The 18,161-nt window shown below is 40.5% G+C and overlaps 1 long non-coding RNA gene across 2 annotated transcripts; it reads right to left on the bottom strand.

Annotated features, from left to right (window-relative positions):
* Positions 1 to 264: 264 nt before the first annotated feature.
* LOC134343644 (uncharacterized) lies at positions 265 to 16,549 on the bottom strand. Of its 2 annotated transcripts, none has more exons than XR_010017299.1 (3): positions 16,418 to 16,549; positions 13,459 to 13,597; positions 265 to 1,218 (listed from the first exon to the last, which is right to left on the bottom strand). It is a non-coding gene; the product is annotated as an uncharacterized LOC134343644 (long non-coding RNA). The 2 variants fall into 2 exon arrangements; XR_010017300.1 differs by lacking the exons at positions 13,459 to 13,597; positions 16,418 to 16,549 and adding exons at positions 4,240 to 4,418; positions 6,597 to 6,681.
* Between the last annotated feature and the right edge of the window lie 1,612 nt (positions 16,550 to 18,161).

The raw sequence follows: 18,161 nt of genomic DNA, 5'->3' as shown, positions 1-18,161 counted from the left end.
CAAGGAGAAGTATTCTAAAGTCTGTATGACACAATCATGGCTGAACAGGAGGTTAACACCAATGTAAAAGCAAAGGAGAGGGAATATAATGGAGCAAAAATTAGTGGGAAGTTGGAGGAATTGGAAGCTTTTAAAAACCAACAAAAGGCAACTTAAAGTCATAAGGATGAAATGTGAAGGTAAAGAAGTTGCAGATCAAATACTGTAGTGTTGGGAGTATATGGTAGAATAAATAAAAGCACAGACTATTTTCTAAATGGGAACTGAATTTTTTTTAAATGATAAGCCTTGACAAAACGTTATTGTAATTAATTTGAATTAAATTATTATGCAAAATTAATGAATCTTAGAGCTCGGATCTTGAATGATATTCATTCATTACATACAATCCTGTGTTTCCAATTTGAGCTACAATTGGTATTGAAACCAAATTACAAAGCTGTGATACCAAAGGTATTGCCTTGTGTCTGAATTCAGATTTTTCCACCAGGAGTTTTCCTTCCGTAACTCGGATGAAGATTAACACTGTCCTTTCATGTGGAACATTATGTTTGCAGCTGACTTGCTTTTCCCTGCAGCCTGAGGCATTTCAGCTGCTGATTTTGCCATTTCTTGTCATGAACGTTTATGTTATGTTCGTTTAGTCTTTTGGGGGTCCTTCAGTACTTGCTGATGCACTTACCTATGGTACCGGTTTTGCTCTTGTTCTTGCAAAATCTGCTGGAGGCAATCCAATGTCTATTAATTCAATTCATTTTTAATAAAATTCTTACTGCATCTTCTGCAATGTACAAACCAAGATGGTCTTTCAAGCACTTGGATTTTTTTAATCTTAGACTTTGCTCTGAATCTTCAATGCCTACATCTTCCCTTCAATGACTAAGAAATGGCATTTCAGTTGAATTCATTGTGAAAGTCCACTTCAATTTGTTTATTTATCAATTTCAAAGTTTCAAGTAATCTTAAAGGATGCCTAATCCTTGCAACAGAGCTTTCCCGCTGATCAGAATGATGATGCAAGCTCTCAGTGCACTTTCGGCAACTATGTTCAGATGTTATAGACTGCTGGCATTTCAAGTTAGCAGCTCTCACATTTGCCACTAGAGGGCACTGCAGTTTGCGATTGAGCTTCTTAATTTTGCAATATGGAAAAATCAGGCGGAATCTGCTATCCAATAAACTTCCACAGGAAAACAAAGTATTATGGGTTGTGGAAATCTGAAACAAACAAAAAAAAAAATTAAGGAATTGTTCAGCAGGTCTGACAGCATCTGTGGGGGGGGAAACATGATTATTTTTGTTTGATCATCACCAACAATACATTCTTAACTAATGATCAGGCAATCCTTTTGGGATTTTGATTTAATAATGAGCAATAAAGTAGATTTAATTAAGCGTCAAGGTTCAGGAGCATTTAGCAGCATTGCCTGATCAAGGTTAATGATGCAGCGTTCATAGGAGAGGAATGCAATACAGCTGCTAAGCTTCTCGAATTAGTTAAGATTGACTAATGCGATAAGGCAGAGAATGCCCACGAAAAATGGGGCGGAACAGTTAGTGGATAAATTGGCAAAAGATTTGTAGGATTCTGGCATAATATAGGAGCAATTCGTACCCTGGAGGCACCTGCTCAGTTTGCCAATAATTAACTGCCTGGGATCATTAGAGGCAGAGGTAGCATGACACAAGCTGATGAAGCAGAACGGAAGGTGCTGATTAGAACTAATCCAGGTGGCTCGGTGATTAAAATTTAAAAAAATAGTAAAAGCTAAAAAGGAGTGTGGATATAAAAATTAACACAAATAGTAATTATAATAGAAGAGGTCGAATGGTGTTGGTGTTCAGAAGGACCTAGGTGTCCTTGCACATGAATCATTGAAAGCTAACAGGAAACAATTAGGAAGGCAAATGGTACATTGGTCTTTATTACAAAAGGATTTAAGTACATGAGTAGAGACATGCTGCTCCAATTATATAGGGCCCTGGTGAGGCAGCTTCTGGAATAAAGAGTACAGGTCTGCTCTGCTGAGCTAAGGCAGTTAATTATTGCAGTAGAGGGTGTGCAATAATGCTCACTGAATTGATACTTGGGATAATAGAGTTGTTGTATGAAGAGAGAGTAAGTGGGAAGACGGGGCCAATACTCTAGAGCATTGAGAAGAATGGGAAGATGGTCTTGACAATGGGTACAGGGGATTGTCACTGATTCATCAGAATGATTCCAGGATTCAAAGGGCTAAGTTACAAGGAGATATTATATCACTTATAAAGTTAAAGTATGAAGTGTTTTTTTTAAATTGGGAAAAACTAGGACTTGAGGGAATTTAGGGTGGAAACTTCGAATTCTCCTCCACAAACTGCAACAGACGTTGGTTCAATTGTTAAATCTGAGACTAATGTCTTGTTTTAGATTCTGGGCAAAGTGGGGGTAAATTGAGTTAAACTGTACATCAGCTGCAATTTTATGGTTAATAGAACAAGCTTGGGAGCTAAACAGCCTACTCCAACTCCAGTCCTGAATGCTCCATTCTTCCACAACATCTTGGTCATCGAGGATTTACAGGCAGATCATGTACAGCCTTTCCTCATGCAAAAGACCTCATTGCCTCACTATCTTTTGCTCTCTTTTTGACTACTTATTTAATTTTAAATTTATCCATGTATTTCTCCTTGTACTTTATAGTTTCTATTATTAAGTATTGCAGTGTACTGCCGCTGTAGGGCAACAAATTTCATGACATGCCAATGATATTAAATCTGATTCTGACAGCCACTGCCTCTGCAACCTCCAATCCATTTTTATCTGCAATCGTTACTTTCCATTTGCACTCGTGACAATTTATTTAATCAATTGCATCATTTCAGTTTATCATTTAGCCATACAGCATGGTAACAGCCCCCGTTGCTCATGTGACCGTTTCAGCAACAAATCCATACGTCTTGGAGAAGTGCGAGGAAACTCGCGTGGTCAGGAGAAGAACACACAAATTCCTTACAGACATCAGTGGGGATTGAACCCAGGTGGCTGGTAATATAATGATGTTATGCTACCGTGACGTCTCCCAGTTCTCACCATAATCAGTTCCTTTGTGTTTGGATTTGACGCAGGAAGGCATTCACTGTTTCTCTTACTGAATGACTTACTAGACTACACCCCAAAGCCTCATGAGACAGCTGCACGCTCGGAATCACATGTGAGCTGGTTTCGTCATAAAGTATTGGATTTAACAAAGTAGCTTCACAACATGCAGTGCTGGGATTTCAATGCACGGCTGGAGTTACTTGCACTGTAACCATGGCACCAAGAAACCAATAACTGGATTCAACCAACAACCCTCTCCTTGTCTACCTCCAGATCCAGACTCTTGTGACTGGTAATTAATCAGACTTGAACAATAACTATGCAAAATCTTCAGAAAACATTTATCACCAGACACCTATCTGTGTACTAGGAAACCATGCAGTGCTTAAATTAATGAGGAACTAAACCTAAAAGATACTCACATTCTACTGATCCAAACACCATTGTAAGACAGTTCAATAATTAGAGGATACAGTTATTATTGCTCAATTATGAACCAAATTTTTATAGGTGACTCCTCCAGGTGGGGAGACAGGTTACAAAGATGGGGGTGTGCAATTGTTCCCTTAAAATATTCAATGAAAAATTATTAACATTGTAATTTACACCCAAGCATTACACTATACAAACCAGCCTAACCTCACTTTTTATCCGAGACATTCCCCAAGCTAGCTTAAACCTATTTTATCTCTGTCACTGGGATTGCCACCCGGCCTCAAGCCAAGGTAGTGGTCTGAGAAATTCATTCATTAGATCAACTGCTGGCTCGCGGGTTTTAGAACTGAAAAGCTGCTCGATCGTTACAGGTCTGACAGATTAACCGGATAAATTTATGAACCAGGCTGCCATTTATGTGTTGGGATGTGCTGATATGAATAAAGTTGAAAGTGGAGGTAAAATGGAACAAATGATTGTACACCATGGAGATCAGTACGCCTCCACTGAAAACTAATTCTGTTCAATATTCCATTAGGAAAGTGCCCCAGGTTTATATCCTTTTATCTTAGTGGTGCCTGGGCTCTGCCAGCATTCTTTCTTAATGGGAAGCATTAAAATTCAAACAGCACTCCAGGTTTGAACGGAGACTGCAGGCTGGTGCTCCTGTGCAGAAAGGGTGTGATCAGTGTTGCTGCAAGCCGGACATACTTCAACTATACCTTTCAGAGTAGACCTTCAGCTGTCTAATTCATGCTGGAATTATGTTTCAAAGCTCAACTCCTCTCATCTCAGTGGAAGTTAACTTCAGAAGTAGGTCTGGTGGAGGAAGACCAATCTAGAGGAGGAGAATGCTGTTTCCAATGATTAGGATCTAGCAGCCATCTCTAGAGTAATGCATCTGAGGAAAATAATGGCAAATCAGACCTTCCATTTATACCAGCGATGACTAATATACCAGATGCTACTCCAAAAATAATCCTATTATAGTGAAAAGTCCTTTGTGTGAGTGTTTGTGGTGAGAAACGCTTTGACTCTTCTCCCCTTTTCTTCCATCTCCATCTGTAGGTAGGCCTCAACTAAGTCTACTTTGCTGAAGTGATTTCCTGCAGAAAGGTTTGCAAAGATATCCTCTATCCTGGGCAGAGGGAATAATCTACTTTCAGTACTTAGTTGATGGTAACCTTAAAATCATCACAGATCCTGACAGACCCATTCTTCTTGGCTACTGGGACCACTGGCATTGTCCATTGGCTCTACAGATCCTTGGAAAGAACTCCTTCAGCCACCATGCGATCTAGCTCACTGAGTACTATATCATGGATAGTATGAGGAACCAGACGGGCTTTGTAAAACATGGGTGTGGCATTTTTAGTCAACACTATTTTACCCCTGATATGTTTGAGATTGCTAACACCATCCTCGAACACTGCTGTGGCAATCATGCAGTCATTTCCTTAGCTCACTTTCAGATGACTCTATTACAGGGGATGTGACATGATCTCCAATTTAGTTGTAGTTGTCTCAGCCAATCACAACCCCCAAACGCTGGCCCTTCTGTTTTTACCAAATACAAACCCAATATGGTATGTAGGTTGTTGTATTTCACTGCTATGAATGTCATTCCCACAGGAGTTATCTTTTCTCCAATATGTTCTCAGTTGGATATCTGCAGGCTTCCATTCAGAATCTTTGAAATACTGTTCAAACTCATTTTGTGGAATGATGGAAATAGTCGAGCCAGTGTCCAATTCCATTTTAATTAATTTCCACCCACTTCTGGTGTAAACCATATTCCTCCTCCCTTGTTAGTTTTTACATTAAACCTCAAGTCTACCCATTCCTGTGTCACTCTCATAATTATCACATTTTTCATCTACAGCATGCAGATTAGTGCTCTTGTTGAAAGTACAACTTTTGTCTTTTTTCTCTTCCCTGTGTAGTCCAGTTATTTTTGTCTACTCGACATGCTCTTTGTATTCGTCCTACTTTGTGGCGTTTTCTACTATTTTCTGTATTGGTCTGGTGTATGTGAGGCCCTGTCACGACAGTAATTTGTTTTGCCAGGCAGGCTTCCGTTCAGACACTGCAGTTTTGTTCACGCTCACTTTCACTCCTGACTGCAATCCAATTGCATCTGTCTGCTGTTTCCATTGATACAGCATTTCAACTGTTCTTTTAAATGGGACTCATGCTTCAGTTCAGAGTCATTTTTGAATGCTTTCTTGTAAGATTCCACAAACTAAATGATCTCTCAGTGCATCACTAAGTCCAGCACTGAACTGGCAATGCTCGCTTAATCGCTTCAATTCAGCCATGTCTGCTGAAATGGTCTCCCCTTCCTTTTGATTCCACTAATGAAACCGAAAGTGTTCTGCAAACCATAGTTTTGGTTCTAAATGTTCCTGCATTATTTTCACAATATCAGCAAAGCTCATTTTGGCTAGTTTGGTTGGAGCAGTCAAACTTCAAAGCAAACTCTATGCCTTTCCCCCAAAGCACAAGGGAAAAACAGCACTCACTTTTTTTGGCTATTTTTTGCTTCAAAACATGGTTCAATTTGTTCAGTATAAAATATCCAGTTATCACCCTTATCTATCTTTCCAATGTAGCCAGCCATTTCTGTGTTTTTTATATATGATTATCACCTGATACTCACTGTTTATGAGACTGTGAATTTTGTCCTTTTCCTGCCTTTTTTTTAACTTGACAGTCTCTGTCTCTTCCAGAAGAAGCATATGCTGTGCTTTTTTAAAATTTCAAATATCTGAGTTTCAACATCTAGGTAATCACCTCGGTTTTGTTTTAAAACTAACACGTTGCCACTGTTTTGTTTTGTAACGCCAAAGCACAAAACTAATTGAAAGGAAACTGTGGAGCTGGGAGGTACATGTCGTAGTTTCATTTTACTTTCGTCAGACGCGCATGTAGGATGTGGTGGCATCAGTCTTTCATGTTCTTTTACGTATAACCCAAAATTAATTAGGTAAACAGCAAATAATGCTTAATCCAACAATACATTTACAATATTAATCAAATATTACCGAAATAATAAATGCACAAAACTTTGTAATTGTACCTTTAAAAACGCAAACACGAGGAAATTTGCAGATGCTGGACTTTCAAGCAACACAAAAAATGCTGGTGAATGCAGCAGGCCAGGCAGCATCTATAGGAAGAGGTACAGTTGACATTTCGGGCTGAGACCCTTCATCAGGACTAACTGAAAGAAGAGCTAGTAAGAGATTTGAGAGGGGGAGGGAGAAATCCGAAATGGTAGAAGACAGGAGGGGGAGGGATGGAGCTAAGAGCTGGAAAGTTGATTGGCAAAAGGGATATGAAGCTGGAGAAGGGAGAGGATCATGGGACAAGAGGCCTAGGGAGAAAGAAAGGGGGAGGGGGGAAGCCCAGAGGATGGGCAAGGAGTATAGTGAGAGGGACAGAGGGAGAAAAAGGAGAGAGAAAAAAATAATTAATAATAAATAAAGGATGGGGTAGGAAGGGGAGGTGGGGCATTAACGGAAGTTAGAGAAGTCAATGTTCATGCCATCAGGTTGGAGGCTACCCAGACAGCATATAAGATGTTGTTCCTCCAACCTGAGTGTGGTTTGAATTGTACCTTCCTCCACTGCTCCTGTAGAAGTTTGTTCTCAGCCCTCTGTGTGGAGGAAAAAAAAAACAACTTACTCCTGGACTCCCATTCTTTGGGAAAATAGAAACAAATTCTAACCAGTTACTGAATGGCCTGGAAGAGGACATGGAGCGGACACTTCCATTGGTAGGAGAATCTAGGATCCGAGGACGCAGCCTCAGAACAAAGGGGCATCTCTTTGTAACTGAGATGGGGAAGAATTCCTTTAGTGAATTTGTGGAATTTGTTACCATAGAGGGTGTTGGAGGCCAATTTACTGGGTGCATTTAGGGCAGAAATCGATAGATTTTTGATTGGTACGTGGGTTAAAGATTATGTGAAGAAGATGAGAGAATGCAGTTGGGGAAAAAAAACAGCCATGATTCAATGTGGAGTGGACTTGATGGATCAGATGGCCTAATTTGCTCCTATATCATATGGTCTTATGGACCATGACTACCTATTCCATTTTGGCCTTTGATAATTTTACTCACCTCTGCTATGTCATCCACTAGCCTCCTGTATTCTAATGAGAATAAACCTAATATATCACCCCAGCCACTTTTCCCATCTGCTCACTCCACCTCTCTTCTTTAGTTCCATACTCCACCTTCCTGTCAGATTCCATCATCCTCAGCCCTTTGTTTCTTCCACCTACCACATCCTAGTTTCTGTTCCATCCATCACCTGCCAATGACCCTTCACCTGAACCCACCAATCACTGGCCATCTCTCGCCCAATCCCTTCCCACCACCACTTTCAATCCAGATGAAGGCTCTTGACTCCAGGTGTCAATTGTCCTTTGTCCATTTCCCTCCACGTTATTACCTGATCTGTTGAATTCCTCCAAACGTTTGATTTTTTGCTCTTGTGATCCAATCTCTCCTTATAACTGCTGCCCTCCACATCCTGGCAACATATTTTGACTTCTCTCTATTGCTACCACATCCCTCTTGTAGCGTGGCAACCAGAAAAATCTTTCAACTATGGTCTCACTGATGTCTAGTAAAGCTGCAACATGATATCCCAACTCTTATTGCCAATAGCTTAGCCTATGGAAGAGCACATTTCCTTCATAACTTTACCCACCCATGTCATTGGATTTGCACCACAAGGTCTCTCTATATATCTCTACTACTAAGGTTCCTGTCATTTATTCTATATGTCCTAAAGGAATTTGATCTCCCAATTAAATTCCATCTGCCACTGCTCTGTCCAGCTTTCACGCTGGTCCATGTCCCTCTGTATCTTTGACAAGCTTCTTTGTTATCTACAACTCCGTCAGTTTTTATGTTGTCCACACACCTACTATCATAAGACTTGCATTCTCATACAGGTCATTTACGTTACAGATGGCAACTGTCCAGCTCCAGACCCTGCAGAACACCACTTGTTACAGACTTTCAGTAAGAAAAACACTAACCTCTGCCACCTAACACCAAGCCAATTACGATCCAACACACCTTGGATCCCGTCTTCTGGGCCAGCCTCCCTTGTGACGCTTTATCATAAATCATAGAGTCATGGAAAACTACAGCAAGAAACCGGCCCTTTGGCCCATCTATTATGTTGTCCTTCAGGAATCGCTGAAGTCCATGAGGATAGCACCCTCCACCACACCCCCCCCCCCAAGTCTTTCCTTCATTAACTTTCCTGGTAACTTTGTCAAGAAACTTTATAAGATTGACTCGATGTGACCTACCACAGACAGAGCCATGTTGACTAGCTAGGCCCTGTCTATCCAAATACTTATATAGCCTGTCCTTTAGAATCATCATCAGGTGTCGTGCCCAGTTTGCGCTTTGACTGCCATGGCCCACACACTCGTGTTTCGGGTCAAGTGGATCAATTCAATGGTATTCATTTCCAGTTCTCTGGCTGCTGTCTCCATCGTTTGTCTTTGTCTTCCTCTTGCTTTCTTCCCTTCAATCTTTCCCATAATTACCGTGCATTCTAACTCCTCTTTCCTAATCACATGTCCAATGAAGTTACGTTGCCTTTTCATGATCTCATACATTATTTCTCCTTTTGGGTTTGCTCTGTTCATAACATCCTCGTTAGATATTCGTTTTGTCCATGATATTCTTTGCACCCTCAAAATCCACATCTCTGCTGCTTCAATTCATTTCCTCATGTTACTAGATATTGTCCAACATTCTGAGCCATATAACATAACTGGATAAACATAACATTTCAGTACTCTGAGGTGGGTTGTCATGTCTAGTTTAGTATTGGTCAATATACTCTTCATTCTCGTAAAGGTGTCTTTTGTCATCCCTATTCTTCTTTTGATGTCCAAGTCGCACCTGCCATCTGATGTCACCCAGCTTCCTAAGTAGCAAAAGTTCTGTACTTGTTTTATGTCTTCCCCGATTATTCTCAGCCTGCACGTAGGATTCTCCTTCTTTTTGGATATCACAATACAGTCTGTCATTTTGCAATTGACAGACCCATTTTTTGCACTTTTTTCAACAATTATATCAATTAAGTTTTCTAGTTCTTCCTCCGTACTTGCAGTTAACACAGTGTCAACTGCATATCTGAAATTATTGATGTTTTCACCGCCAACTTTGATTCCCAAGATGTCTCTTATTTTTTGTAATATTGTTTCACTGTACACGTTAAACAAGTCAGGGGAGAAAACACATCCTTGTCTAATGCCTCTCTTGATTTTCGTAAACTGACTCACTTCTCCATCTATTCTTACAGCGGCAGTTTGTTCCCAGTACAGATTTCTGATTAGGCGGAGGTCTTTCGAATCTAGATCTAGAGTTTTCTGTAATATTTCAAATAACTTATTGTGCTTCACTTCATCAAATGCTTTTATGTAGTCGATAAAACAAACAAATCTTTTTGCACTTGAATAGCTCGTTCTGATAGCATCCTTTACATCAATATTACGTTTCTTGTACCTTTGTCTTTCACAAAACCACATTATTCTTTACCTATTTCAGCTTGTATCTTACTTTTAGCTCTTGTCATCAAAATTTTTAGAAGTATCTTGGTGATATGACTCATTAAACTTATGGTCCTAAGTAATTCACATTCTATTGCTCCAGGTTTCTTAGGAAGAGTGATAAATACTGATCTTTTTTCATCTCTTCTGGTATTATTCCAGTCTCATAAATGTCATTGATTAAATCAGTAAGTTTTTCAATTCCATAATCTTCAAGGGCGATAATTTGTTCTATTACTAATTCATCAGGACCTGCTGCCTTTCCTTTTTTCATCTTATTTATTGCATTAAGAACTTCAGATTTTAAAATACTTGGACCTTCAATGTTTTTCTTAATTTCTAGTTTTTTACCTCGATCATCTTCAAACAATTCCTGAATATACTCAGTCCATCTGTTCATAATCTCATCTTTTTCCATGATAATGGTACTGTCCTTTGCTTTCAAACATCCACCTGAAGAACAGAGGAGCTTTTTATCAGTGATATTCTTGATTTGTTGATGTAACCTTTTTGGATCAGTAATAGGGATTCTTTCTACTTGCTCACATTCCTGGTTTAACCATTCTTCTTTGAATACCTTAGAATACCTTCCAATAATTTAGCCACTATTGATGGCTCGCTGGCCTATAATTTCCTGGCTTATTCCTAGAGTTCTGGACTTCAGATCATAAAGTGGTTACATGGTAAAATTTTAGCACAGAAATCATCGAACAATAAGCATAAATGGAAGTCATTTGGCCTATTTTGTGTGTACTGTCTCTTTTAATGGACTACCCAACTTCCCTGTTTTTTTTCCCCATTTTCCTGCAATGATCTTTTCCTTAAAATGCTTGATCTGCTATTCTGAACTGCCACTGAAACCCATGCTGGTCCCTTGAGAAGCCCAATTGATGGAGCTCAGCACGGAATCATTCTGAAATAACAGTAAGTTGTCAATGAATGATGTATCACAGACTTAACAGCCTGACAAAAACACAGTTAAGTTTTTAACTCTGTTTCATGTTCAGCCATTATTCTACTCCTCACAGGTATCAATGTCATTTGAAATAAAAATCCCACAAAATTAGCTGGAGTAAGAGCATACACTGCTTTGCTTCTGATTACCGCCTCCCTGAAGCTTTCCTTGAACGTATCCTGATTGAGGTGCTCCCTATGGGCCTGACGTTAATTTTGTTACTCTGCTGTTGTGCTGTGATATGCTTCCAAGGGTTAGGCTGGTCCCTGTTTCGGAGCATCTGAGTCTGTTTGTGTTTACACTGTGGGTGACTGGAAGACCAGGTATCTTATCCTTCCTGAGCAGATGTTTGAAGAGTGGCTAGAAAGGCCTCACTGTGTCATCAGAGAAAAGCCAGCATCGTCACGGTATATTCCAACTACGGATGGGTGGAGTTGAGTGTCTAGTTCTTGGAAATAAGTTTGGGTCACACTCTTTAACGAGGATGTTACAAGGACTGGAAGGTGTGGGTTATAAGGAGAGGCTGGATAGACCAGGATGTTTTTCCTCTAGAATGTGGCAGAAGGGGAGACCATATAGAGGTTTATAAAATCATGAGGAACGTAGGTAAGGTGAATAGTCAAGGTCTTTTCCTCGGGGAAGAAGAGGCCAAAACTAAAAGGCATAGATTTAAAGTGAGGGGTGATGGGGACCAGAGGGGGAACGTCTTCAGACGGAAGGTAGAGCTTCATAAGAGAGAGTGACACAGAATTGTATGGATTGAGCTGCCAGAGAAGGTGATAGAGATGAGAAAAATTATGACATTTAAGACAGATTTGGACAGGTTTGTGGATAAGTAGGTTTTAGTGAGATAGGGAAGAAATGCCACTAGTTTAGGTAGGTAATTAGGTTGGGTGATCTGAAGGACCTGCTCCCAAGCTGTACAACTCTTCAATCAACTATCGGAAGTTTGAAAGCCGGAAGTCCATGGACTGTAGATTCTGGGCCTTTTAGTTAGGAGATGAGGAAACTAATTTTTGTGTGTCAAGTCATTCTTGGAAGTTGGACTATCACTGGATTCCTTTGACTACTGTCCTGTGGTTCTCTGCATCTCCATCTGAGTATAACACTAAAAACCCAGTTTTTAGCAGCACAGATGTGAGTCTGAAGTCCAGGAGCAAGGGTCTGACCTACAATTTCCACTTCCCGCTGTCAGGATTTTCTGATTCCTGGCATTGAGCGAAGAATGGCTGTATGAGTGGTGCCCATGTCCAGGGACCGTGAGGGAACACTGACTGACCTTAGTTGTCCTGATTTGGAAGCTGCAGTGATGGTTCTCTGCACAGCAAATTAGGCTGGAGATTCTAGGAGGTGACACTTGCAGGAAAATCACTAATCTGCACAAAATGTGCACTACATCTTGTGAGCCTCCAGTTATCCACCAACAAATCCTGGTGAACCCCACCATCCTGCCATCACTTCCTCTCTTCCCCTAACAACAGGATGCCATGAATACCACAGAACGCTCTCTTGCTGGATGGGGCCTTGCCCTATTTAATACATACGGGTTCCACATTACAACAGGGTCAAGATTTGTATAGTGGAAAGCGTGTCTTCAATGTTTCGATCATAAATGGTGCTTTTGTTTCTGTGTGAAGCTTTTAAGTTTGCATTGATGTGAGTTGTGCTGTATTGTATGAAAAATACAAATTAACTCAAGATAAACTTGTGACATACTGCATCAGGTTAAGTTATGAGAGAGTCACAGTGTCATACAGCATAGAGACAAGCATCAGAGTGCAGGCAGAACATTGAGTACTTGTCTCTACAAATCCATTTACAAGCACTTGGTCTATAGCCTTCTATAACTGCAACTCAAGTACTCATCTAGGTTCTTCTTAAATGTTGAGAGACTCTCTGCTTCCATTAGCTGATAGCTGCTGTGTGAGGAAAGTGCAGGAGTCTTGGGATCCACACTGCAAAGATTGACTGGCGAGGCTTATGGTTCGGGACTCATTTTTGGGGAACTTGGAGGTCATGTTGCATGTTTCTGGATTCTGGTTATTCTCTTTCTGCTGTCGTTTGGTTTCATCGGAGTGATTGACGAGGACCAGGGCGCCTCGCTGAACACTGGTTCTGTGGCCTGCAGTCGACTAGCTGAGCTGAACTAAACGGGATACTCCTGCACTGAACTAAACGGGATACTCCTGCACTGCTGGTTTGATGTTGATATTCTGTGCGTTGTTCACTCGCTTTGTGCCTTTTGCTCATTTTTTTTTGTTGCGTGGTGGGTGTTTGATCTTTTCCTTGAATGGGGTGTCTCTTTGTTTCGTGGCTGACTGTGAGAGGATGAATGTCAGAGTTGTATTCTGTATACATACTTCGATAATAAATCTACTTTGAATTTTTTGAATCATTACCTGTTCGGTCAGTGCATTCCAGATTCTAACCACTCTTCATCCGTTAGATCAGGGGTGGCCAACTTTTTACGTTCCATGCATCAATTTTTTCACGCACGAGTTCAGATGCGCCATACAACTCTTGTACCCCCATTCAATTCTTGTAAAAATATGTTAATATAGATAGATTTAGCATTTTACATGATATATTGATTTAATATAAAAACAAGATAAACATTACTTAATGAGACTTCTAACAAATATATTTTGTCGTCTTTTGATTTCTTCCTTTTTCTTAATCACATATTCTTTCTGTAACTCAGACCCAAGCACTAGCTTCAGTTTTCCTTCTATTTCAGTCCGATGTTGTGGTTTATAGTGTCTATTAAGATCACGTCTTCTATTATGTGAGAAAGTGTTTTCACAAACAATGCACGACAGTTTTCCTGACGGACCCGCTATAAATAAGAACTCATTTTCCCACTGTTCATTGAATTCACACTTACTATCACTTTCTGCTTTTCTTTTGCACTGTGAATGTAAAAACAAGGCTTAATTTTCGAAAAAGTACAAAACTGCAAATGTTCACAAAGGATGAACAAAGCACAATTCTATAGCGCGCGAGTGTTAGTTGTAAACTGACTGGCAAAAACCTGTGACGCACCGCTGGTGCAGACGCCTGGCGCCTCAGGATCAAACAAGTATCAAACATGTATTGAACAGTTATGGAACAACTACAGAACAGAAGTCCTCCTTTCCTAGTTTGACTCATTGAACATTTTTTTAATTGAAAACAGATTAATGTGAAAGAAGATAACATTCACCAAAAGATGTGCACACAATAATAAAATCACTAAAAATAATTGCTAAGTTTTAGATTTATTCTCAGTAAAATCCATTTCTAGCTCTATGCTACTTGAATTCCTGTTATAGATTTTTTTTCTACAAATCGGTTTTTGGTTAATACTTTTTGCATGAGTAAGCTTACTTTTTTATTATTATCACTGGGGTGCAATGCGCCACTTCTAATCATCCAATGGGCCATTTTTGCCGCATGCACCATAGGTTGGCCATCCCTGCTCTAGACCTTTTATCCCTTGTGCTAAACCTACGTCCACTAATTGTTGCTTTATCCAAACCTTTGATTTGGAAATACATCAGTGGCCACTTTATTAGGTACACCTTTTTAGTACTGAGCATGTTCAAGGTTTACAGTTTACTTCACATCAAGGTTCGATGTGTTGTCCATTCAGATATGCTGTTCTGCACACCACTGTTGAAACACGAGGTTATTTGAATTACTGTCGCCTTCCTGTCAGTTTAGGCCATTCTGGACATTCTCCTCTGACCTCTCATGAACAAGGTTCATAGATTTTTTTTTTGGTTTTTTGCACCATATTGTGGAAACTCTAGAGACTGTTGTGTGTGAAAATCCCAGGGGTCAGCCGTTTCTGAGGTACTCAAATCACCCCATCTGGCACTCCATGGTCAAAGTCACAGATCACAGTTCTTCCCCATTCTGATGCTTGGTCTGAACAACAACTGAACCTTCCGACCATGTCTACATATTTTTATGCATTGAGTTGCTGCCACGTGATTGATTGTATAGATATTTGCATTAACAAGCAGGTGTACAGGTGTACCTAATAAAGTGGCCACTGAGTGTCGCTTCCTCCTATTTTACATGAACTTGTAAGCTAGATTTTCTCTTTTCTCTTCTGTATCTTTCCCCTTTAAAGTGTTTCCAAAAACCACATACACCTTTGAAAATTCCCACATTGAAATTCATAATGGCTGTGTGAATTAAATATATTAGTACCCTCAAAGTAGACATGACATTAAGATTTAATAGCTTGTATCTCCCCTCCTCTATATATCGTACAAGATTCTATAATTCTCTCTCCCTGTTGCCCCAAGCAGTTGTGTTATTTTATCACTATCTCCCAGCCACTGTGAAACATACTCTGGTAATCTCACAGCACACCATCCAAGTATTTTACAGCTCTCCCATAAGAAACTCTGCACCACTCTATCCATCTCAGTAACGGCCACATTGAAGTCTCCTTCCGATCCCCACCCGCCCAGCAGCTGCTTGCTCCTGCATCAACAGAGATTTGTAACAGCCTCTGAAAGATTTTTAATTCCACATCAGAGCAGCTGAAACAAAGGAGAGGAGACACGCGGGATGGTAGATATTGGAATTTGGACGAGCAGACAATCTGGAGGAACTCAGCCGGTCAAGTAGTTTCGGGGTGAAGGAAATGTCAACATTCTGGGTCAGGCCCTGCAGCAGAGACTGTGATGCAGAATTTAATTCCAAAACATCAGTAAAATAGAACTGAGTGATTTGGTAATGACCTGTAGCTAAATAAGGATATTATGGTCTGGCTGGGAAATTTTTTTATTCTCCAACATCTGACAGTAAGCATTAGGGTGACTTCCTAGTTTGGCTCTGAGGGTGCTCAGAACATTAACCAGACAAGCCACTTGGATTTATCTTCCAGCAGCAGGCGGCGTGCGTTCACGGCCCAGGAGGCACAAAACCATGTTTCAAATTGTCTGACTATCTGTCAGTTTGATTTGGGCAGGCTCTGCTGGTGAGTCAGACAATTCACAAGCAATAAACGCTTCACACACATGACCTCTCTTGAACACTGGCCAATGCAAGTCTGTTGACATTCATTAATTAAACCATATCGAGTGCTTATTTACTGCTGACCAACAATGTGAGTTTGCACTTTAAAATTTGTTCCCATCTTTTATTCAAAGTGTTCATTAAATTGATAGAAATGTAATATTGACACTAATATTTTGACTTCCACATTTTGTTTGAGTTCAGTAGCAACAAACAGACTTCCTGTTCATTCTTGTCACATACAGCTGCCTTCATGTATCAATACGTACATAATTATTTTGATATTGGGTGAGTTAGATTAAAGTAAACAAGGTAGTACTTTTTCAGATGCCAGTTTCCTCTTACCTTTAATCCACTGAGGACCAGTTTGGGGGCTGCCTTTAATCTTCCTCAACTGGGTAATGAGCAGTTATTACACAACTCCCTTAGGCAGTAACATGTGGGCTTACAAGAATCGGGTAAGAATTTATTCTCTACAATTTTACAACCATTTGCAATGCATGCTAGAAAGATTATCCCAGTGCAAAGTGCATCTTGTTAGCACTCATTGAAATTGGACATTGGGAGAATTATTACTGTACTCAGTGTCTCATTGGCATATTGCTAAATGTGTACTTGCCACCTCCTGGGAGAAGGTGGGAAGTCAAAAGAACATTAGAACTAAAAGCAGAAACAGGTTAGTCAAAAGATAGGGCTGATATTTTACCTCAGTGCCAATAATTACCTAACTGCCCTAGTTAAAAATTCTACTGATCAAATTGAAGTTGAGCTGCAAATACGAGGAAATCTGCAGATGCTGGAAATTCAAGCAACACACACGAAATGCTGGTGGAATGCAGCAGGCCAGGCAGCACCTATAAGAAGAGGTACAGTCGACGTTTCGGGCCAAGACCCTTCGTTGGGGTTTAGAGCTGGATGGGTTTAGATTAATGCCGGTTTAAGTAGGCCTGGTTCCTCTTCTTTGGTCTTGGCCTGATCTGGAAATACTTTCTACAACAAAAGCAAATAAACACTCCTCCTCAGACTTGTTTGTGCCCTACAACAATAAAACAGCATTGAATAAGAGACTTTGACTGTCAAAACATTGAGAAACCATCATAAACTCCTACAGCCCCCAATGCTCCTGTGATTTCAGTCTCTGCGGCTATCCTTCAGGAGGGTGATCCCACGGAAAGCACCTGGCCGAGCACTAAAGACCTGTGCTGTCCCAGTGACTGGGGTGTTTAACCTCCTGCTTCAGCTGTCAAAAGTACCCACCCACTTCAAGCAAGCTTCAAACCTACCGGTGCCTAAGAAGAATATGGAAACCTGCCTCAATGTCTATCATCCAATAACATTTACATCCACAGGGATGAAGTGTTTTGAGAGGTTAGTGATGAAACATATCAACTCCTCCCTGAGAAATGACATGGATCCGCTCCAATTTGCCTATCAACACAACAGGTCCACAGTGGAAGCCATGTCATTAATTTTTCCCTCAACCCTGGAACATCTGGACAGCAAAGATGCATACATCAGGATGCTCTTTATTGACTACAACTAGGCATTCAATACCATCATCCCCTCAAAACTCATCAATAAGCTTCAAGACCTTCCCCTCAATACTTGTGAAAATGGATCCTTGATTTCCTCACTTGCAGACCCCAGTCAGTTTGGATTGGCAAGAACATCTCCTCCATGATCTCCATCAGCACAGGTGAACCACAAGGCTGTGTGCTTAGCCCCCTGCTCTGCTTGCTTTACCCTTATGACTGTGTGGCTAAGCACAGCTCCAATGCCATATTCATGTTTGCTGACAACACCACTGTTGTAGGCCGAGTGATAGGTCATGACAAATCAGCATATAGGAGGAAGATGCCACAACAACAACACCTTAATGTTAGCATGTCCAAGAAGCTGATTATTGAGGTCCTTGGGCCAGTCTTCATCGGGGGAATCAGAGGTGGAGAAGGTCAGCAAATTTAAATTCCTCAGAGATATCATTTTGGAGGACCAGGTTCAGGAACAGATATTACCCCTCAACCAGTGGGGATAATTTCACTCACCCCATCACTAAACTGTTCTCACAAACTATGGACTCACTTTCAAG

The sequence above is a fragment of the Mobula hypostoma genome, chromosome 3, assembly GCF_963921235.1.
Source record: "Mobula hypostoma chromosome 3, sMobHyp1.1, whole genome shotgun sequence".
NCBI lineage: Eukaryota > Metazoa > Chordata > Chondrichthyes > Myliobatiformes > Myliobatidae > Mobula > Mobula hypostoma.
Note: the sequence above shows the minus strand (reverse complement) of the source record. Positions and strands in the feature narration are given on the sequence as shown.